Source organism: Somniosus microcephalus, chromosome 25, assembly GCF_052327205.1.
Source record: "Somniosus microcephalus isolate GS21.2 chromosome 25, FLI_Smic_1.0, whole genome shotgun sequence".
NCBI classification, from domain to species: domain Eukaryota; kingdom Metazoa; phylum Chordata; class Chondrichthyes; order Squaliformes; family Somniosidae; genus Somniosus; species Somniosus microcephalus.
Window position 1 is genome coordinate 41,467,611 of NC_141011.1, and position 23,575 is coordinate 41,491,185.

Genomic DNA, 23,575 nt, shown 5'->3' on the forward strand with positions numbered 1-23,575 from the left:
GTGCAGCCACTGTTGTAGGGAAATGCAGCCGCAAACAGCAATGAGATAAATGGCCAGAAAATCGGTTTTAGTCATGTTGGTTGAAAGAAAGAATTTGCATTTATATAGCGCCTTTCACGGCCTCAGGACATTCCAAAGCGCTTTACCGCCAATGAAGTACTTTTGAAGTGTAGTTACTATTGTAATGTGGGATAACGGGCATGGTCCGGGGATGGGCGGTGGGCTCAGGTAACCTTAACCGTGCAGCTTGAACTTGCAGTTAGGGATAAAATGCACCCACTATTAGAGCCAGGGGAACTTAAACAGCAGAAGAGAGGAGATTGGGGGGAGAGAGAGCAAAGGATGGCCAAGGATGGCAAAGGAGCTCCCTAGGGAGCTGCCAGCACAGGAGCCATCTTGGATATAGTTTGGATACACGATATCTTGGATACACACCTCCTGTCGAAATGCTTAGAACATGGCCTTGTCATAACCAACACCTTGTTCCATCAGAGAGGCAAGTACAAGGCTTCATGGCAGCACCCTTGCTCCAAGCACTGGCATCTGCTGGACTACGTCATCGTCCGAGTGAGGGACTGCAAGGACGTCTGCGTTACCCGCGCCATGACAGGAGCTGATGACTGCTGGACAGACCACCGCCTAATCCGCTCTGTCATCTCCATCAATGTAGCCCCAAAACAACGGCGGCAACAGAAACAATGCCGCAGGAAAATTAATGCTGGAGCACTCAAAGACCCCGTTAAGAAAGCCCTATTCAGCCTGCGCCTCACAAACAACCTGACGATTCCCAGTGATGCAGAGACACAGAGTGCCCACAGCGCCTGGTCTGCACTCAAGGCCTCCATAATCAGCACCTGTGAAGAGACGCTCGGTCACTCGACCAGGAAACACCAAGACTGGTTCGACGAGAATGACCAGGAGATCCAGGAGCTAATAAGCCACAAGCGCAAGGCATTCCTGATCTGGAAACAGCAACAGAACTCGAGAGCAAGAAAGCAGCTCTACAGTCGCCTGAAGGCCCAGGTCCAACAAAAAACTCATGACCTAAAGAACAGATGGTGGGTGAAGAAAGCGCAGGAGATCCAGCAGCTAGCCGACAACCATGACGTGCGTGGATTCTTTAGCGCAGTCAAGACCATCTACGGCCCAAGCACCCAAGGCCCTACCCCACTGTGTGCCAAGAACGGAGAGGTACTCATCAAGGACAGAGAGGCAGTCAGTGCCCGCTGGAAGGAGCACTTCGAAGATCTCCTTAACCGCGACTCTGTCTTCGACGTGAGTGTCCTCAACTCCATCCCGCAGCATGCTACCCGCCACCATCTCAGCACAACCCTTGCCCGGCTTGAGGTTGAAAAGGCCACCCGACAACTGAAGAACAACAAGGCCTCAGGAGCAGGTGGAATCCCCGCCGAGGCACTAAAGCATGGCGGAGAAGCACTACTGGCGCGAATTTGTGAACTCATTTCTCTTATCTGGAAGGAGGAGAGCATGCCAGGGGATCTCGGATGCCGTAATTGTGACCATCTTCATGAAAGGTGACAAGTCCGATTGCGGTAATTACAGAGGAGTTTCCCTGCTGTCTGCCACAGGGAAAGTCATCGCAAGAATCCTCCTCAATCGCCTTCTCCCAGTGGCCAAAGAGCTCCTTCCAGAGTCGCAGTGCAGATTCCGCCCACTAAGGGGCACAATGGACATGATCTTCACCACGCGTCAATTGCAAGAGAAATGTAGGGAACAGCACCAACTGCGGTACATGGCCTTCTTTGATCTCACAAAGGCCTTCGACACTGTCAACCATGAGGGATTACGGAGTGCCCACCTCAAATTCGGCTGCCCTCAAAAGTTTGTCACCATCCTCCGCCTGTTTCACGACGACATGCAAGCCGTGATCCTGACTAATGGTTCCACCACAGACCCAATTCACGTACGAACCAGGGTCAAGCAAGGCTGTGTCATCGCACCAACGCTCTTCTCGATCTTCCTTGCTGCAATGCTCCATCTCACCCTCAATAAACTCCCCGCTGGAGTGGAGCTAATTTACAGAGCAAATGGGAAACTGTTCAACCTCCGTCGCCTCCAGTCCAGATCCAAGGTTGCCCCATCCTCTGTCGTCGAATTACAGTATGCAGACGACACTTGCGTCTGCGCTCACTCGGAGGTCGAACTCCAAACCATCATCAACACCTTCACTGAAGCATACGCGAGCATGAGCCTTACACTAAACATCCGAAAGACAAAGGTCCTCTACCAACCTGCCCCTGCCACACAGTACTGCCCCCCAATTATCAAAATCCACGACAAGGCCTTGGACAACGTGGACCACTTTCCATACTTTGGAAGCCTACTGTCAACAAGGGCAGACGTTGACGACGAAGTCTAACACCGCCTTCAGTGTGCCAGTGCAGCCTTCGGTCGCCTGAGGAAGAGAGTGTTTGAAGACCATGACCTCAAACCCGGCACTAAGCTCATGGTCTACAGAGCAGCAGTGATAACCACCCTGCTGTATGCCTCAGAGACATGGACCATGTACAGCAGGCATCTCAAATCACTGGAGAGGTACCACCAACGCTGCCTCCGCAAGATCCTGCAAATCCATTGGCAGGATAGGCGCACCAACGTCAGTGTTCTTGCTCAGGCCAACATCCCCAGCATTGAAGCTTTGACCACGCTCAATCAGCTCCGATGGACGGGTCACATTGTCCGCATGCCCGATAAGAGACTCCCAAAACAAGCGCTCTACTTGGAGCTCTGGCACGGCAAGAGAGCCCCAGGTGGGCAGAGGAAACGCTTCAAGGACACCCTCAAAGCCTCCTTGAAAAAGTGTAACATCCCCATCAACACCTGGGAATCCCTGGCCCAAGACCGCACAAAGTGGAGGAGAAGCATCCGGGAAGGCGCCGAACACCTCGAGTCTCTTCGCTGGGAGCAAGCGGAAGCCAAGCGCAGGCAGTGCAAGGAGCGCACGTCAACCCAAGCACCCCGCACACCCGCCCCTTCAACCACCGTCTGCCCCACCTGTGACAGAGACTGTAGGTCCCGCATTGGACTCATCAGTCACCTGCAAACTCATTTTTAATGTAGAAGCAAGTCATCCTCGGTTCCGAGGGACTGCCTGAGAAGAAGAATAATGTGGGATAAATATGGGCCAGGACACCGGGGAGAATTCCCCTGCTCTTCTTCAAATAGTGCCACAGGATCTTTTGCATCCACCCGAGAGGGAAGACGGGACCTCGGTTTCACCTCTCAGCTGAACGACGGCTCTTCCGACAGCGCAGCGCTCCCTCAGCAGCACCGCAGTGTCAGCCTGGATTACGTGCTCCAAGTCTCTGGAGTCAGGCTTGTACGGAGGATCTTCTGACTCAGAGGCCAGAGTGCTACCCACTGGGCCACGGCAAACATCAAACACTGAAGTGTTCAGTCATTGAAGTGTTTGCCAATCATCCCAATTAAAATCTCTTTTTATTCGAGTTGCATCCAAACAGAACAAAGCCTCTGAAAGCCTTCTCCAAAACTGCCCCAGTGATATAAACACATTGAGAAAAATAACAAGTTTGTTACAACAATCTGAACTCAATTTTAAACCCAATGTTACTGCTTATGTTGATCTTCCCTACTGTAAGATAGAAAACTCACAGATCAGCATTTATTGTAAACAAGTTTTTATGTCTCTCGTGCTATGTCTGGATATATAAAATGATACAGCACACAAGGAGGCCATTCGGCCCATCCTGCCTGTGCCGGCTCTTTGGTACAGCCCTCCAATTAGTCCCACTCCTTTGACCTTTCCCCACAGCCCTGCAATTTTTCCTTTTCAAGTATATAACCAATTCCCTTTTGAAAGTTTCTATTGAATCTGCTTCCACCACCCTTTCAGGCCATGCATTCCAGATCACAACTCGCTGCATAAAAAAAACATTCTCCTCATCTCTCCTTGAGGACCACATTTTTAAAAAAAAACAGCAAAAAAAAATTGAAATTTGTATATTAAAAAAATGCACCCACTCCCTCCTGTGTGTCCCATTTGGCGCAGGCAGTGTTTCTGTTTGGATTTCGCTGATGGGTCTTTCATTTTAATTGGCCGAGTGGGCAGGAGGTCCCCTGTAGTGGGGCGGGGATAGGGATAGGGAAAGGGACAGGGCGGGGATAGGGATAAGGACGGGGCGGGGACAGGGTGGGGATAGGGGGGGGACGGGTGGGGGTGGGGACAGGGAAAGGGACGGGGCTGGGGGCGGGGGCAGGGACGGGACGGGGGCAGGGACAAGGACGGGGCGGGTGGGGACGGGGCGGGGACAGGGGCGGGTACGGGGGCGGGGACAGGGGCGGGGACAGGGGCGGGCGGGGATAGGGATAGGGAAAGGGACGGGGCGGGGATAGGGATAAGGACGGGGTGGGGACGGGGTGGGGCTAGGGGGGGACGGGCGGGGGTGGGGGCAGGGACGGGACGGGGTGGGGATGGGGGGGGACGGGCGGGGTGGGGGCAGGGACGGGACGGGGGCGGGGACAGGGACAAGGATGGGGTGGGTGGGGACGGGACGGGGTGGGGACAGGGGCGGGTACGGGGGCGGGGACAGGGGCGGGGGCGGGGACAGGGGCGGGGACAGGGGCGGGGACGGGGCCAGGGGCGGGGACAGGGGCGGGGGCGGCGACAGGGACAGGGACGGGGATGCGGATAGGGACAAGGGCAGGGGATAGAGCAGGGGAAATGACCTGTTGGTTCTATATGATTCTATATCTAGAAATAGCACGAGAGACACGGTAACTTGTTTACAATAGACACTGATCTGCGAGTTTTCTATCTTCCAGTAGGGTAGACCAGCACAAGCAGCAACTTTGAGTTTCAATGGCTGGGTGGATAGCAGGTCTTGTTGCTGCAGCCGGAAGTCTTGCAGACCTGAAGAAAATCAAAAATGAACGCTGGAAAAGCTCACCGTGGAGAGAGAAACAGAGTTAACGTTTCACGTGTGGGCTCTTCGTCAGAACACTTTGGATGAAACGCTAACTTGTCTGCTCTCTCCACAGATGCTGCCTGACCAGCTGAGCGTCTCCGGCATCTTCTGTTTTTGTTTCAGATTTCCAGCATCTGCAGTATCTTGCTTCTTGAAGTGCAGGGATGGGCGAGTACATAACCCATGTCGAAATACTTTTGGTGAAACACATCCCCTCCATCCCCTCCCTTGTGCTTGCGCCTATGGTGAGACCCAGTTTAATTTTCCAAAATGTTTTACCCAGATCAGAGGCCCAGTCAGGTTGAGCTCTGCTGGGGCCCTCTTATGTCAGGGGCCCTCTGGGACTGTGGGATCCACAGCTGCCTTAAGCATTGGAACATTAGAAACAGGAGGAGGCCATTCAGCCCTCGAGCCTGAACCGCCATTCAGTCGGATCATGGCTGATGTGCATCTCCACTCCATTTACCCACCTTTTCTCCATATCCCTTGATTCCCTTACCCAGCAAAAATCTATCGCTCTCAGTCTTGAAATCTCCAATTGTCCCAGCCTCCACAGCCTTTTGGGGGAGAGAATTGTAGATTTCCATGATCCTTTGTGTGAAGAAGTGCTTCCTGGTTTCGCTCCAGAACGGCCGAGCTCTAATTTTAAGATTATGTCCCCTTGTTCTTGATTTCCCTTCGAGAGAGGAAATAGTTTCCTGTACCTCCCCTATGGAATCCATTTCAAATTTGAAACCCCTCAATCTTCTATACTCAAGGGAATACAAGCCAAGTTTATGCAATTTAAGTTTAAATTTAAAACAGTTTAAGCACTGTATGCCTGTGCGTGCGTGTGAGTGAACGTAAGAACATAAGAAATAGGAGCAGGAGTCGGCCATACGGCCCCCTTGAGCCTGCTCCACCATTCAATAAGATCACGGCTGATCTTCGACCTCAACTCCACTTTCCCGCCCAGACGTGTGTGTTTGTGTGTCTGTACGATTCTGTATTTGTGTAACAGGAAACGCTGGAAAAACTCAGCAGGCCAGGCAGCATCGGTGGAGAGAGAAACAGAGTTAACGTTTCAGGTTGAAGACCCTTCGTCTGATGCTGCCTGGCCTGCTGAGTTTTTCCAGCGTTTCCTGTTGTCATTTTGGATTTCCAGCATCCGCAGTATTTTGCTATCTGTATTTGTGCGTGTCTGTGCACACACATGCATGTGCAGGTCTGTATTTGTGTGTGTGCATGCGTGTCTATTTATGTGTGTGGTTGTATCCCACCATTGTACAAAGGCGTATGGCATGCCCACGCAACATACCTGTCCAGTTGAAAGATGCAGGGCAAATGAGCGACCTTAATGTGCGGTATAAAAGTTGATTTATTTCTACTTGGAGGCTCAGTTGCCACGTGGAGCTGGTAACTGACTGATTACCATCTGCTTCAGATTTCATACTCCACAGCGTGACTGCCATCCCATTCAGGAATGTGTCTTGTGCATCAAGGCACCTTTGAAATCTGCTCCAAGACTGTACAGCAGGACCTTGATTGATAGCGAGTGGCACGCTACCTGTCTCAATGAGAGGATTGAGCGGCTCTGCTAGTTATACCATCATAGTAACATGATTCAGGATAACTTTCCGATTCTGTGCTGCCAGTGGGGAGCCTCACCCACCAGGAGCTCAAAGTCGAAAAATGGCCCCTTGCTTTTCTGTCACTGTTGGAGAGCGGCTTAAAAATACAAAGGAAAAAAAAACAACAGGTTGCTGCGGAGTTTAGAAACCTTATTAACCCAGTAAATTAGTACAGACTGGGAAGGTCCTGGCGTTGAACCCGGGCCTGTGCTGAGTTAGATGACCTCAGTTAGGGCAGGAGTAGGGAACGCTACAATTGGCCTTGACACCCCTGGGGGAAGAGGGGAAATAAATTGATCAGAGTTCCCAATTCTGATTACTGCTACCCTGGGAGTGTTTGATGGGACAGTGTGGAGGGAGCTTTACTCTGTATCTAACCCGTGCTGTACCTGCCCTGGGAGTGTTTGACGGGACAGTGTAGAGGGAGCTTTACTCTGTACCGAACCCGTGCTGTACCTGCCCTGGGAGTGTTTGATGGGACAGTGTAGAGGGAGCTTTACTCTATCTAACCTGTGCTGTACCTGCCCTGGGACTGTTTGATGGGACAGTGTGGAGGGAGCTTTACTCTGTATCTAACCCATGCTGTACCTGCCCTGGGAGTGTTTGATGGGACAGTGTAGAGGGAGCTTTACTCTGTATCTAACCCGTGCTGTACCTGCCCTGGGAGTGTTTGATGGGACAGTGTAGAGGTAGCTTTACTCTGTATCTAACCCATGCTGTACCTGCCCTGGGAGTGTTTGATGGGACAGTGTAGAGGGAGCTTTACTCTGTATCTAACCCATGCTGTACCTGCCCTGGGAGTGTTTGATGGGACAGTGTAGAGGGAGCTTTACTCTGTATCTAACCCATGCTGTACCTGCCCTGGGAGTGTTTGATGGGACAGTGTAGAGGGAGCTTTACTCTGTATCTAACCCATGCTGTGTCTGCCCTGGAAGTGTTTGATGGGACAGTGTAGAGGGAGCTTTACTCTGTATCTGACCCGTGCTGTACTTGCCCTGGGAGTGTTTGATGGTGTCGTGTATTGATTGCGAGTTTGACACCAGTCAATACGGTAAGGTAATGTGCGAGTTTGACACCAGTAAATACGGTAATGTAATGTGCATTGCATTATGGGAATTACCCGGGAAAGCTGCAGTCAGCCATTTTACCAATAAAGGAAAGATCACAGTTAGAAGCCTGTCTGCCTGACTCTGATTTAATTTGACGTATCTACATGCTTGATTGAATGTATTAAAGCATAGATACAACAGATGGGACAGTGTAGAGGGAGCTTTACTCTGTATCTAACCCGTGCTGTACCTGCCCTGGGAGTGTTTGATGGGACAGTGTAGAGGGAGCTTTACTCTGTATCTAACCCGTGCTGTACCGGCCCTGGGAGTGTTTGATGGGACAGTGTAGAGGGAGCTTTACTCTGTATCTGACCCGTGCTGTACCGGCCCTGGGAGTGTTTGATGGGACAGTGTAGAGGGAGCTTTACTCTGTATCTGACCCGTGCTGTACCGGCCCTGGGAGTGTTTGATGGGACAGTGTGGAGGGAGCTTTACTCTGTATCTGACCTGTGCTGTACCGGCCCTGGGAGTGTTTGATGGGACAGTGTAGAGGGAGCTTTACTCTGTATCTAACCCGTGCTGTACCGGCCCTGGGAGTGTTTGATGGGACAATGAGGCTCCTTTGCTCCAGAGGCACAATCGTCACCCTCAAGTAAAACCAACTGTAGTTTTAAAGTGGATTTCAGTTTCTGTTCTCTTTGTAGAAATGCTGTCTTGGTCTTCAAAGTGTTCATGTTTACTAAGCCAGAGATTTGAAGTAACCTTTGACAGTGTACGATTTCAGTCTGTCTTACTATGTGCTGCTAATAAACTGTAATTTGTATGTTTTACTGGGAAACCAAGCCTCCTCCAGGAACTGTGCCGAACACAGTCAGGAGATTGACCTTGTAATATGGAGACAGAGCAGGTCATTGCTTAAAACAGCCAAAGTTCCACCAAGTGATTTATTGACAGCGATTCAGTCAGATAAACGCAGTGAGGGCGGAAGGGTTCTGAAGTGAGAAAAATACCAGCAGTCTTTGATATGACAAGAGATATTTTGGCTAGAGCTGATTGGACTGTAATTGGAAACATCACTGTTTTGAAATGATTTATTGTTCCCTAAAAGGGCAGGTAGGTAGAAGTCTGGTGGTGCCGTATCTGGGGAAGGTTTTCCAGAGCGTCTCCCATACATCTGGGCAAATGTAAGATGAAGATTGTCGTCCAATAGTTGACCCCTCTCTCTCACCTTGAGCCTCCAACACTATGGTGGCCAGCCTGTCTTTCCCCTCCTGTTCCTCCTAGGCTGCAACTCCACCTGTCCTTCACATAGAATCATACAGCACAGAAGGAGACCATTCGGCCCATCGTGCCTGTACTGGCACTTTGAAAGAGCTCTCGAATTAGTCCAATTCCCCTGCTCTTTCTCCATAGCCCTGCAAAATGTTCCTTTTCTAGTATATAGACAATTCTCTTTTGGAAGTTACTATTGAACCGCCCTTTCAGGCAGCGCATTCCAGATCATACCAACACAGTGTGTAAAAAAAATTCTCCATCTCCCCCCTGGTTCTTTGGCCAATTATCTTTAGTCTGTGTCCTCTGGTTACTGACCCTCCCGCCAGTGGAGACAGTTTCTCCTCCTCACTACATCCTCGCTGTGTTGAAGTCAAGGCTCACCCTCCAATCCCCCCACTCGAACACCTTCCTTCCCAGCGACTCAAACCTTTGGCGCCCCTCACCTGTGTCGTTCTTCCTTTTTGCTTCTACACTCTACTGGCTGTTGAAACCCAAGCTTGGTGCCGCCAACTGGTACATGCGAACAGGTGTGCGAGGGCACACTGCCAGCTCCCTCTGTGTTTAATCTATCTCGGAGAACGTTAGATAATGGATGTTCTTACTTATTGCACAAGATAATAAGGTTCAAAGGCATTTATTGACTTTCCTAGGAATTAAGCATACAATGATAACTTTAATTACCAATATCTAGGCATATACAATGATAACTATTACTAATAATAATTATTCATTTACTTGGGATACGGTAAAACAAATTACCGGAGAATTCACCGTGTGTCAGGTTTTGAGCTCAAGGGGGTCAGCTCTTGTCGAATTCTGAAGTATTTATGCTAACACCCTTCTCTTTATACCTTTCTTTCACTCTGGCTATGTGAGAACCCGCATGTTTCAAAGTACTACCTCATCCAATTAGCTGGACTTCAGTTTTAACAAGAATAACTCCCATAAATTGATCTATTGTAGGTGTCTGAGCTAACAGACAGTTTTGTGGCCTCTTATCAGATAAAACACTGGCTAACTTGAATCCCTTTTACCAACTGAGCATTGCTAACGAAATCTCACTTAAAAGCACGGTGGCATAGTGGTTAGCACTGTTGCCTCACAGCGCCAGGGACCCGGGTTCGAATCCGGCCTCGGGTGACTGTCTGTGTGGAGTTTGCACATTCTCCCCGTGTTTGCGTGGGTTTCCTCCGGGTGCTCCGGTTTCCTCCCACAGTCCAAAGATGTGTGGGTTAGGTTGATTGGCTATGATAAATTGACCCTTAGTGTTAGGGGATTAAATACATGGGGTTACGTGTTGGTGTAGGGGTTACGGGGATCGGGTGGGATATGTGTCGGTGCAGGCTCGATGGGCCGAAATGGCCTCTATCTGCACTGTGGGGTTTCTGTGATTCTGTGAAATAATGAAATGGGTGCTATTCAGATTTGATACATTTGCCTAATGGGATATCTCTCTCTCTCTGTGTTACAGCCGTTTGCAGTTATGGAGTGTGCTTTAATGGTGGCAAGTGCATTGAGGGAACGTCGCAGCTATGTCACTGTCCACAGGGCTTCCAAGGACCCCGTTGCCAATACGGTGAGTAGTCCTTTAACATGCCTGTTCCATTTCACATGTTAGATTTGTACTTTTGGTGTAACAGTTTTTATGTTGCTGGGTGTGAGGGATAGGGGAGTAAGTGGTGAGGGTGGGGGGCGGGGGGGTGGTGGTGGTGGGTGGTGGAGAGTTAACAGAAGTCTCCGCTTCAGAATGTTAAATCAAGGAGGAATTTCAAATGAGTGGAAATCTCTCGGCCCACTTTAGGAATGGATAATATTCCACACAATCTACGTGACTCTTTCAATCAACTCCGTAATCTTCATCTCGAGACTGTGAACTGCTGGTCATAGGAACATAAGAATAGGAACATAGGAACGGCAGTAGGCCAGTCAGCCCCTCAAGCCAGTTCCACCTTTCAATTAGATCAAGGCTGATCTGTATCTTAACTCCATATACCCGCCTTGGTTCCGTAACCTTTAATGGCCTTGCCTAACAACAATCTATCAATACAATAGCAAAATACTGCGGAGGCTGGAAATCTGAAATAACAACAGAAAATGCTGGAAATACTCAGCAGGCCAGGCAGCATCCATGGAGAGAGAAACAGAGTTAACGTTTCAGGTCTGTGACCCTTCATCATAACAATCTATCAATGTCAGTTTTGAAAATTTCAATTGACCCCCCCCCACCAGCCTCAGCAGCCTTTTGTGTGGGAGCGAGTTCCAGATTTCCACTACCCTTTGTGTGAAATAGTGCCTCCTGACATCGATGGCCCAGAATGGCCTAGCTCTAACCTAGCTGAAGTGAGCTCAAAGCTCGGTGGTATGGAAAGTGGAATGGGGGTGGGGTCAGAGTTACCCGGACGTGCTGCAAGTGGAACGCCACCTGTGATAAGACAGGGAACGGAGGGGTTGGGGGTGCAGTGCGATATTTGATATTAATTCATACTCGCTGGCTCCCCATGGCTCAAAGGTGAAGTTACTGTGTCTGAGCCACACCGAGCAGGAAAGTCCCAGGGTCGATCCACGGCCTGTGCTGGATTGGCTGATCTTAGCCTGAACAGCCATAGGACACTACAGTTATCTGCAGTGCCCCTGAGCTATCCAACCTAGCTCCTTGCTAACTGGCTTTACAATCATGATCTCTATTCTACCATCCCTATTCATTCCAAACAACCTATCTAACTGGACTGTATCCAGTTCCCCCCTCCACCCCCCAACTTTTAAAAACTTTACTCATATCCCCTCAAAGTCCAGCATCACCTGAGCCAGTCCAGCTGAGCCCAGGGGAAGGGATGGTCAGCCTACAGTGAGCAACCCACTCTGTTGCCATGGCACTGCCTGTCCTGGGAAACGAAATAGCTCCAGTATAACATTAACATCACTGCCCCCTCACCAGAAGCAATTTGCTGTAGACAGTGAAACAAAAGAGGAGTGATTAGCACTGCCCCCCACTCCCACCCCGAGGACAGCAGCCATTTCCTGAGAATTAGACCCCAGCCGTGCGGCTAAATCATAAAGGACTCAGTGATGGGCAGCGGGCCCATCTCTTGTGGAGAAGTAACAGAGAATTTGGTGCAACAGTAAAGCTAATGTCAGTACATGGCACACGCTAACTAAACCACCCGGTAGCATAAGGCACACTCTAACTAAACCCACCGGTAACATAAGGCACACTCTAACTAAACCCACCGGTAACATAAGGCACACTCTAACTAAACCACCTGGTAGTATAAGGCACACTCTAACTAAACCCACCAGTAACATAAGGCACACTCTTAGTAAACCCACCGGTAGCATAAGGCACACTCTAACTAAACCCACCGGTAACATAAGGCACACTCTAACTAAACCACCTGGTAGTATAAGGCACACTCTAACTAAACCCACCAGTAACATAAGGCACACTCTTAGTAAACCCACCGGTTACATAAGGCACACTCTAACTAAACCAACCGGTAGCATAAGGCACACTCTAACTAAACCCACCGGTAGCATAAGGCACACTCTAACTAAACCCACCAGTAACATAAGGCACACTCTAACTAAACCCACCGGTAGCATAAGGCACACTCTAACTAAACCCACCGGTAGTATAAGGCACACTCTAACTAAACCCACCGGTAGCATAAGGCACACTCTAACTAAACCCACCAGTAACATAAGGCTCACTCTAACTAAACCCACCGGTAGCATAAGGCACACTATAACTAAACCCACCGGTAACATAAGGCACACTCTAACTAAACCACCCGGTAACATAAGGCTCACTCTAACTAAACCCACCGGTAGCATAAGGCACACTATAACTAAACCCACCGGTAACATAAGGCACACTCTAACTAAACCACCCGGTAACATAAGGCTCACTCTAACTAAACCAACCGGTAGCATAAGGCACAGTATAACTAAACCCACCAGTAACATAAGGCGCACTCTAACTAAACCCACCGGTAGCAATAGCGCACTATAACTAAACCCACCGGTAACATAAGGCGCACTCTAACTAAACCCACCGGTAGCATAAGGCACACTATAACTAAACCCACCGGTAACATAAGGCGCACTCTAACTAAACCCACCGGTAGCATAAGGCACATTATAACTAAACCCACCGGTAACATAAGGCGCACTCTAACTAAACCCACCGGTAGCATAAGGCACACTCTAACTAAACCACCCAGTAACATAGGGCACACTATAACTAAACCACCCGGTAACATAAGGCACACTCTAACTAAACCACCCAGTAACATAGGGCACACTATAACTAAACCACCCAGTAACATAGGGCACACTCTAACTAAACCACCCAGTAACATAAGGCACACTATAACTAAACCCACCGGTAACATAAGGCACACTATAACTAAACCCACCGGTAACATAAGGCACACTCTAACTAAACCACCCAGTAACATAAGGCACACTCTAACTAAACCACCCAGTAACATAGGGCACACTCTAACTTTCAGATCCAGTGTGTGCTGTCAGATCACTGAGCTGACTCCACATCTAACTTGCAACTTTAGCAGGAACCAATAAGCTGCACGATAATTGGGCCCTATTGAATCTATAGCATTATCCCCCTGCTCCTAAAAGGTGTTCTTCTGTGTCACTTATCCTGCAATTTTAGGCCTGGTAACCTGGTTGAAACCTGTTATTTTTAAGCCGTAATAACTGGCATTGAGCAGTGAGCTCCTTGACTAATTCAGTAATGGTTTTGAGTGCTGACTGCTGCTTGGGGAACATTTGGCAAGGCTCCTGTGATCAGTCAACAGGAGTCCCTCGCAGTTTCTTTCCTGATCCTACTAAGTGTGAGCAGCACGAAGGATGTGATCCCCACCAGAAGTGGGAGCTCATTCTCGAGATGTGGGCATTGCTGGGCACGGCCGGCATTTATTGCCCGTCCCCTAGTTGCCCTGAGGTGGTGGGCCTTCTTAAACTGAGTGAGGTTTTGATACAACTGAGTGGCTCGCTAGGCCACTTCAGAGGGCAGTTAAGAGTCAACCACATTAACTGGCCGGCCTCCCACATTCCACCCTACGTAAACTTGAGGTCATCCAAAACTCGGCTGCCCATGTCGTAACCCGCACCAAGTCCCGTTCGCCCATCGCCCCTGTGCTTGCTGACCTACATTGGCTCCCAGTTAAGCAGCGCCTCGATTTCAAAATTCTCATCCTTGTTTTCAAATCCCTCCATGGCCTCCCCCCTCCCTATCTCTATAATCTCCTTCATAGAAACATAGAAGATAGGAGCAGGAGTAGACCATTCGGCCCCTCGAGCCTGTTCCGCCATTTAATGAGATCATGGCTGATCATCCAAATTCAGTACCCTGTCCCTGCCTTCTCCCCATATCCCTTGATCCCTTTAGCCTTAAGAAATATATCCAACTCCTTCTTGAATATATTTAATAAGTTGGCCTCAACTGCCTTCTATGGTAGAGAATTCCACAGGTTCACCACTCTCTGGGTGAAGAAATTCCTCCTCATCTCAGTCCTAAATGGCTTACCCCTTATCCTTAGACTGTGACCCCTGGTTCTGGACTCCCCCACCATCGGGAACATCCTTCCTGCATTTAGTCTGTCTAGTCCTGTCAGAATTTTATAAGTTTCAATGAGATCCCCTCTCATTCTTCTAAACTCCAGTGAGTATAAGCCCAATCGACCCAATCTCTCCTCATACGTCATTCCTGCCATCCCAGGTATCAGTCTGGTGAATCTTTGCTGCACTCCCTCCATGGCAAGAACATCCTTCCTCAGATAAGGCGACCAAAACTGCACACAATACTCAAGGTGTGGTCTCACCAAGGCCCTGTACAACTGCAGCAAGACATCCTTGCTCCTGTACTCGAATCCTCTCGCTATGAAGCCCAGCATACCATTTGCCTTCTTAACCGCCTGCTGCACCAGCCCCACAACCCCCTGAGATATCTGCGCTCCTATAATTCTGCCCTCTTGAGCATCCCTGATTATAATCGCTCAACCTTTGGTGGCCGTGCCTTCTGCTGCCAAGGCCCTAAGCTCTGGAATTCCCTGCCTAAACCTCTCTGCTTCTCTACCTCTCTTTCTTCCTTTAAGATGGTCCTTAAAACCTACCTCTTTGACCAAGCTTTTGGTCACCTGCCCTAATTTCTCCTTCTGTGGATCGGTGTCAAATTTGTTGTCTTAAATATTCCTGTGCAGCGCCTTGGGACGTTTTATTGCGTTTAAGGTGCTATATAAATACAAGTTGTTGTTGTTGGTGTGTGGGATTGGAGTCACACAGGCCAGACCAGGTAAGGATGGCAAGTTTCATTCCCTAAAGGACATTAGTGAACCAGTTGGGGTTATTACGACACTTGGTCACTTTTACTGATTTTTATTTTCAGATTTTTTTTCATAAACTGAATTCAAATTCTCGAACTACCCCGGTGGGATTTGAACTCGGGTTCTCTGGATTATTAGTCCAGTAACATAACTGTAGTAGTACTCCCAGCAAAACCTGAACTTAATACTCGGGGTTTGCGATTTCTTTATTCCCAGGGCAGGCAGGCATTCCTCCCCAGCTGAGGGATCCAGCAATTCCCCCAGTCAGAGAGTTTCTCACAAGAGGAGGAGTGAGACTCCCTTCTCCTAAAGATGCAATGTGAATGCACCTCTTAGTCTCATAATTATCGACCAGTCTGAAAATCCCACCGTCCTCGGCTTTGAACTTGTTGCCGTTTGCTTCAAGCTGTCGTGCATGGTAAAGCGCATGTTTGGAGGGGATAATCATGCTGCAAATGATCAGGTTAGTGCTCAAGAGGTTAAGTAAGAGTCTGCTTCAGTAGCTCGAAATGAAAGGGCTTGACCACGGACTTGTGAAGCATTTACACTGTGTCCTTCGCGAGAGGAGTGCCCCACAGCCCAGTGTGATGGGGTTAAACCACCTTGATTTCTTCAGTGTTATTACTCAAATTCAAAGGCTTTTGGTTCTCCCTGTTGTTTTTCTCTCGGTTCACTTCTTCCCTCCTCCATTGCTCACTTTTCTCAGATTGGCGGCACGGCAATGGATACCTGCTCCCACACCCTCTAACAATGACCTTTGCAATGCTCCCCTGGCCGGTCTCCCATCTACCACTCTACGTAAAGCTGAACTCATCCAAAACTCTCACCCTTGTGTTCAAATCTCTCCATGGCCTCGTCCCTCCCTATCTCTGTAACCTCCTCCAGCCCTACAACCCTCCGAGATCTCTGCGCTCCTCCAATTCTGGCCTCTCACACACCTGATTTCCTTTGCTCCACCTTTGGTGGCCGTGCCTTCAGCTGCCTAGGCCCTAAGCTCTGGGATTACCTTCCTAAACCTCTCCACCTCTCTACCCCTCTCTCCTCCTTTAAGATGCTCCTTAAAATCTACCTCTTTGACCAAATGTCCTAATATCTCTTTACGTGGTTCGGTGTCAAATTCTGTCTGATAAAGCTACTGTGAAGCACCTGAGGACATTTTTACTACATTAAAGGTGCTATATAAATACAAGTTGTTGTTGACGTTGATGGCAATGCAGGAGGTAGCAACATCTGCGAGATAGTGTAAACACGGAGGGAGCTGGCAGTGTGCCCTCGCACACCTGTTCGCATGTACCAGTTGGCGGCACCAAGCTTGGGTTTCAACAGCCAGTAGAGTGTAGAAGCAAAAAGGAAGAACGACACAGGTGAGGGGCGCCAAAGGTTTGAGTCGCTGGGAAGGAAGGTGTTCGAGTGGGGGGATTGGAGGGTGAGCCTTGACTTCAACACAGCGAGGGTGTAGTGAGGAGGAGAAACTGTTTCCACTGGCGGGAGGGTCGGTAACCAGAGGACACAGACTAAAGATAATTGGCCAAAGAACCAGGGGGGAGATTTTTTTACTCAGCGAGTTGTTGTGATCTGGAATGCGCTGCTTGAAAGGGCAGTGGAAGCAGATTCAATAGTAACTTTCAAAAGGGAATTGGATAAATACTTGAAAAGGAGAAATTTGCAGGGTTGTGGGGAAAGAGTGGGACGAATTGGAGAGCTCTTTCAAAGAGCCAACTCAGGTCAGATGGGGCGAGTGGCCTCCTACTGTGCTGTATGCTTCTATGAACAGATGCCTCATGAGAAATGGCCTGAAGGGATGACAGACCCTTGGCTTTGAGTTTGAATCGGTGACTCTCTCTGTACAATGGAGGGTGCTGGGCTCGCTGATGGCTGTTTGGTAGAGATAATGAAAGACAGCTGGATATACCAGAGTTCAGGACATAGCTGTTGAGGCCTGCCTGTAAGTTAATTATATAGCCACAGGGAGCAGGGGGCTTCAAGCAGAGCTTTAAGAAAGGGGACTCCAAAGCACGAGTCTGAGCTTTCTTGATATAATGCCCCAGTCACACCGGCAATCGGAAAACAGAGGTTCAAATTTCTCACACATTCCAGATGCCAGTGAAGATGCAAAACCGTGGCTGAAGAGAGTGAACTGGATCCGTACTTATGATAAAGTGCTCCTGAATTCTGAGGACCTGATTCAGATTTTTTTCCCCACCTCTTGTTAGAGAGGCGGAGAGGTTTAGGGAGAGAATTCCAGAGCTTAGGGCCTCGGCAGCTGAGGGCACGGCCGGCAATGGTGGAGCGATTAAAATCGGGGATGTGCAAGAGGCCAGAATTGGAGAAGCGCAGATACCTCGGAGGGTTGTAGAGCTGGATGAGGTTATTAATTAGGGAGGGGCGAGGCCATGGAGGGATTTTAAAACAAGAATGAGAATTTTTTAATCGAGACGTTGCTTAACCGGGAGCCAATGTAGGTCAGCGAGCAACAGGGGTGCTGGGTGAACGGGACTTGGTGCGAGTTAGGACCTAACTATAGTGTCACCTAACTATTGCTTCTTGATTTACCTCATCTGTTCTTCTACTGATTTTAACCTTGGTGCTGTTCAAGAGCCTTGAACCATCACTAAGCCACCTCAATAATTACATCAAATAATTACACCACAGTGCTGCAGTCACTGGAGAAACCAGATACGGCCGGTACTTTGATCAGCATGGTCCTATTCAGATGATTACATTTCTAACAGGACTTGCCTCATGCTCCTGTTGACTTTGTTGATTCAACAACTATATATTTTATTGTACCACCTAACATCAGTGCCGTAGCTAAAAGCTGGCATTCACTAAACCGCAACTGCTATGTAATCCCTCCATCCAACGATCGACCTCCTAACGCGCCCCAAATACGATCGCCTTTAAAACCCACCTCTTGGACAAAGCTTTTGGTCACCCCTCCTAATAATTCTTTCTTTGGCTTGGTGTCCGTTTTTCCTCGGGCCCCTGTGATTTGCCTTGGTGTGTTTATGCACATTAAAGGCGATGTATAAATGGAAGTTGTTGTTGTTGTTGAATATCACCCTGAGTAAAACAAGATTTGCAGTTTTATAGCTTCTTAACACGTCACTCAGAAATATCTCAGTACGCTTCACGTACAGTTAATTGCTTTGAAGTGCAATGACTGCTGTTACGTAGGCAAATGGGGTAGCCATTTTTGTGCACAGCAAGATCCGACAACAAGAATGAAGTGGATGATCAATGAATCTGTTTATGACGTGTTGGTTGAGGGAGAAATGTTGGCCAGGAAACTAAAATAACTACCTGCTCATCTTCAACTAGTGCCATGGGACCTTTTATATCCACCTGAATAGGCAGACAGGGCCTCGGTTTAACGTCTCATCTGAAAGACGGCACCTCCGACAGTGCAGCACTCCCTCAGTACTGCAGTGGGAGTGTCAGCCTGGATTATGTGCTCAAGACTCTGGAGTGGGACTTGAACCCACGACCTTCGGATTCAGGCAAGAGTGCTACCCACTGAGCCAAGGCTGACAGCTAAATAAAAAAGTATTTGGCAAACTTCTTTTTTCTTTTAGCGAGGCAGAAAGTTTGTGCGTCGCTTTCATTGGGATATCAAACGCAAGTGATGAAAGGATACAGTTTGATGACGCTTAGCTTCCTCTTTCTCTCTGCCTCTTTATCTGTCCCTTACCTTCTGTCTGTGTGTGTCTCAGTCTCTGTCTGTCAGTCCATCTCTCTGTCACATTCTCTGTGTCTGTGTCTCCTTTTGTCAGTTTCCCTGGCTGTCCCAATCTATCTCTCTCCAAGGCAAAAGGGGTGAAATTGGTCTTCGACAGTGGTGTGTAACGGCTCGTAGCGAATCGGCAGTTCAATGTACAGCCTGCCCAATTTCCTTTTCCATTCAAGTTGGCAAAGACCAAATTCGCTGCCAAAACTCTCCTGTCATGAGTGTCAGCGGTGGCTCAGTGGGTGGCACCCTCGCCTCTGGGTCAGAAGGTTGTGGGTTCAAGTCCCACTCCAGGGAATTGAGCACAGAAAGAAAGCTAGGCTGACATTCCCAGTGCAGCGCTGGGGGAGTGCTGCACTGTCGGAGGTGCCGTCTTTCGGATGAGACGTTAAACCGAGGCCCCGTCTGCTCTCTCAGGTGGATGTGAAAGATCCCATGACCACTATTTCGAAGAAGAGCAGGGGAGTTATCCCCGGTGTCCTGGGCCAATATTTATCCCTCAACTAACATAACAAAAACAAACAGATTATCTGGTCATTATCTCATTGCTGTTTGTGAGAGCTTGCGGCGCGCAAATTAGCTGCCGCGTTTCCCACATGACAATAGTGACTCCACTTCTAAAGTGCTTCATTGGCTGTAAAGCGCTTTGAAACAGCCGGTGGTCGTGAAAGGCGCTGTATAAATGCAAGTCTTTCTTTCTTTTGATTACACCTGGGAAATGCCTTCCTGTTGCACAGCCCCATGCAGTGAGGTGGATCAGAGGCGGGACGGTAAGTTGTCATGTCCTTTCATTTAGGTGGCTCGTGCTGTGGTGGGGTACAATAGCTGCCTGTGGTAGGAGTGGGTAGTTGCTGAGATGCCTCAGTAACACGGCACCACCGTGCCGTGTTACTTTAGAGAAGGCAGGGGGATTTCTGGAGTTAGACACTGGGCTTCCTTGGCTCAGAAAGCAGTTTTATTTTAAGGTGAAGGACAGATTGTGAAAAAAAATTTAAGGCGTCATGCTTGATTGAGGGGCAGTGAATAATCAGCAGTGAGGCTGGTGAACAGACATTTAAAGAGAAAGAAAGATTTGCATTTCTATAGCGCCTTTCACGACCTCAAAGCGCTTTACAGCCAATGAAGTACTTTTTGAAGTGTAGCACTGTTGTAACGTAGGAAATGGGGCAGCTAATCTGCGCACAGCAAGCTCCCACAAACAATCTTATAATGACCAGATAATCTGTTTTGGTGATGTTGATTGAGGGATGATTATTTGCCCGGACACCGGGGAGAACTTCCCCTGCTCTTCTTCGAAATAGTGCCATGGGATCTTTTACCGCCACCTGAGAGGGCAGACAGGACCTCGCTTTAACATTTCATCCAAAAGGCAGCACCTGCGACAGTGCAGCACTCTCTCAGTACTGCACTGGAGTGTCAGCCTGGATTCTGTGCTCATGTCTCTGGAGTGGGACTTGAACCCACGACCTTCTGACTCAGAGGTGAGAGTGCTGCCCGCTGAGCCACCTAAATTTTAAGAGTTACAGCTCCAGGCCAATGAGAATACGTTTCAGGAATTTGGATGCAGAGCCATTTTATGGACAAGAACGCGTGTGGGCCACGTATCGGGCAGGCTGACCTTTGCACCTGAATTCTCATCCTTTGAAGCTCTCTTGCCAAGAGCAATAGCCTGTTAATTTAGCCCTTAGTTTAACATGTCTGTTATCTAGCATTCTGGGGAGTGAGGAATTACTATAGAACGATCAGGAGCGGGATGGTTTTTACACCTCCCTAACCCAGTGGTGCAGAGGCCAAATGTAGCATGTCTGTGATTGGCTAATTCAGCACAGATTGAACCCATGCCTTTCTGCTCTGCATCACATCAGCTACCCACTAAGGAGAGCTAATGAAACGCATCTTACAATTTGCTGGCGTTAGGGCAAAGCACAGTACGATGCGGTAATACGGCCCAGTCTCTGGGTGAAGTTGTCCCCACACGGTGAGTGGAGAACAATCCAGGAAAGTCCCAGGTTTGATTCCCGGCCTATGCCAAATTAGCAATCTTAACTCATCGATACTGTCAGTGCAGGTCAGTAATGCTGACCCACCTGGGGCTGTTCAAAGGGGGATTCCCAATTTGTTGGGAGATGGAAGGGGAGATAGCCAGTCCGTGTTCCATTGTAACTTTCTGGTCTTCCCAGATTCTTTAATGGACTGACTGGCCCTTATTGTGTAACGGAGTATCCTGTATGGCTTTATCAGTCTACTCTGAAGTATAATTTCTCACAGACCACATCTGTCCTTCCCATTTAAAACAAACAATAGATTTTATCAGGAAACATTTTGTTTAATTTCCTCACAGTTTAGTTCATTGTACAGCGTCAGTTCATTCATCATAAGAAATAGAGTAGCCTGGCGATACTGGTTAAACTCCGAATACGACACAGACACGCAGACACACACAGACACCAATACATACATAGACACCAATACATACATAGACACCAATACACACATAGACACCAATACACACACACACACAGACACACAGACACACGCACACACACACAGACACATACAGACACCAATACACACACACACACACATACAGACACCAATACACACACAGACACACACACAGACACTCACACAGACAGACAGACAGACACACACACACACACACACACACAGACACACAGACACAGACACCAATACACACACACACACACATACAGACACCAATAGACACACAGACACACACACAGACACTCACACAGACAGACAGACACACACACACACACAGACACCAATACACACACAGACACACAGACACTCAGACAGACAGACACACACACACACACACACACACACACACACAGACAGACACAGACACCAATACACACACACACACACACACATACAGACACCAATAGACACACAGACACACACACAGACACTCACACAGACAGACAGACAGACACACACACACACACACACACACATCAGACACACACACACACACAATACACACACATACACGCAGACACATACAGAGTCACTGACAGACAGACAGACACACACACACACACACACACACATACACACACATGCACGCAGACACATACAGACCCACACACACACACAGACAGGCACACACACACCTACAGACAGACACAGACATCAGACACACACACACACACACACACACACACACACACACACAGACACCAATACACACACATACAGACACATACAGACAGACACATACAGACAGACACACACACACACAGACACCAATACACACACAGACACCAATACACATACAGACAAAAACACACACACACCAATACACACACAGACAGACAGACACCAATACACACAGACAGCCAGACAGACATATGTATAGATGGAATAAAAGCACAAAATGCTGGAAACACTCAGCAGGTCAGGCAGCATCTGTGGAGAGAGAAACAGAGTTAACGTTTCAGCTCGATGACCTTTCATCAGAATGTGTCCAGTTGGATGTTAACACATGGACCCACAGACACTGACCGTAGAATCACACAGCACAGAAGGAGGCCATTCAGCCCATTGTGCCTGTGCCGGCTCTTTAAAGAGATATAGAGACAGGAACTAACATGACTATGTACAGTCAGACAGACAACTAGACGAGACGGACAGTAATACATAAACTTGCACAGACACTAACCTGCGCACTGTGAGATAGGGAGACAGCAATGTGAGCAAACACATGAGAATAGCACACACCCGATAGAAACTAACAAGGACTTGCTGGCAGACGGACACAGCTGAACAAGTTTATTTTTTTGGAAATATTGACTGACCCGTGTAAGTATACAAATCACTTACAACCATGCCTGCACTCGTGTATACACATACCATGCACAGCAGAAGCTCTGTGTTTAAGGACTTCTTATTTGTAGCTTATAAGCACAGAGTGAGCCTTTAGCTCTGTGGTAGCATCCCACCTCTGTGTCAGAAGGTGACGGGTTCGAGCTCCACTCCAGACAGCCCCTGGGAGCGGAGACCAGAGCGACGTCTCTGAACCCTGGATTAGCGCCCAGCGGGGGTTCTTGTGTCCAATGGGTGGTCCCCCATTGTAAGGGGTAGCTGGGGCTCTTCAGCTCACCTAGGAGAAGGTACTCTGAAGAATAAAAACTGTGAGGCAACCGGAAACCATCTCAACTACTCTCCCTAGTATGTGGCTCAAGGATCTTGTGTGTGAGACTTGACTTAGGACCTGCCCTGGGGCAGAACACAATGCATGGACAGATTGGTAAACACTGCCCCTGTCCGAGACAAAATGGACAATCTTTCTCATCCCTTCCCTGTTGGATGTTGGATTGGTGTCAATGGCCTTGGGGAGACCCTGATTTTGGGATGGCTGGAGCACAGGTATTCCAAGTGAGAATGGTCTGGATGTAGCCAGGCTGTAAGCCATGGGCTACCTACACAACAACACTTGAAAGGTGGGGGGGCAACAGGTCCCTTTACTTCTCCACCTCCTTCGGGCAAGTTGCCTCCATTGGGCAAGGAAGCCTTCGGCCTTTACATGGATTTCACCCAACTCTTTCTGGCTGGAAGATGCTGAGCAACCACTTTATAGGAAGGACAGACCCGTCTG

The 23,575-nt window shown here is 48.7% G+C and overlaps 1 long non-coding RNA gene across 1 annotated transcript in view; it reads left to right on the forward strand.

Annotated features, from left to right (window-relative positions):
• The window catches only part of LOC147100732 (uncharacterized), a 52,979-nt gene extending 42,526 nt beyond the window's left edge, over positions 1-10,453 (forward strand). Inside the window, exon 3 of the long non-coding RNA XR_015073543.1 lies at positions 10,352-10,453. This is a non-coding gene — a long non-coding RNA (uncharacterized LOC147100732). The remainder of the gene's footprint in view (positions 1-10,351) is intronic.
• The last annotated feature ends 13,122 nt before the right edge of the window (positions 10,454-23,575 follow it).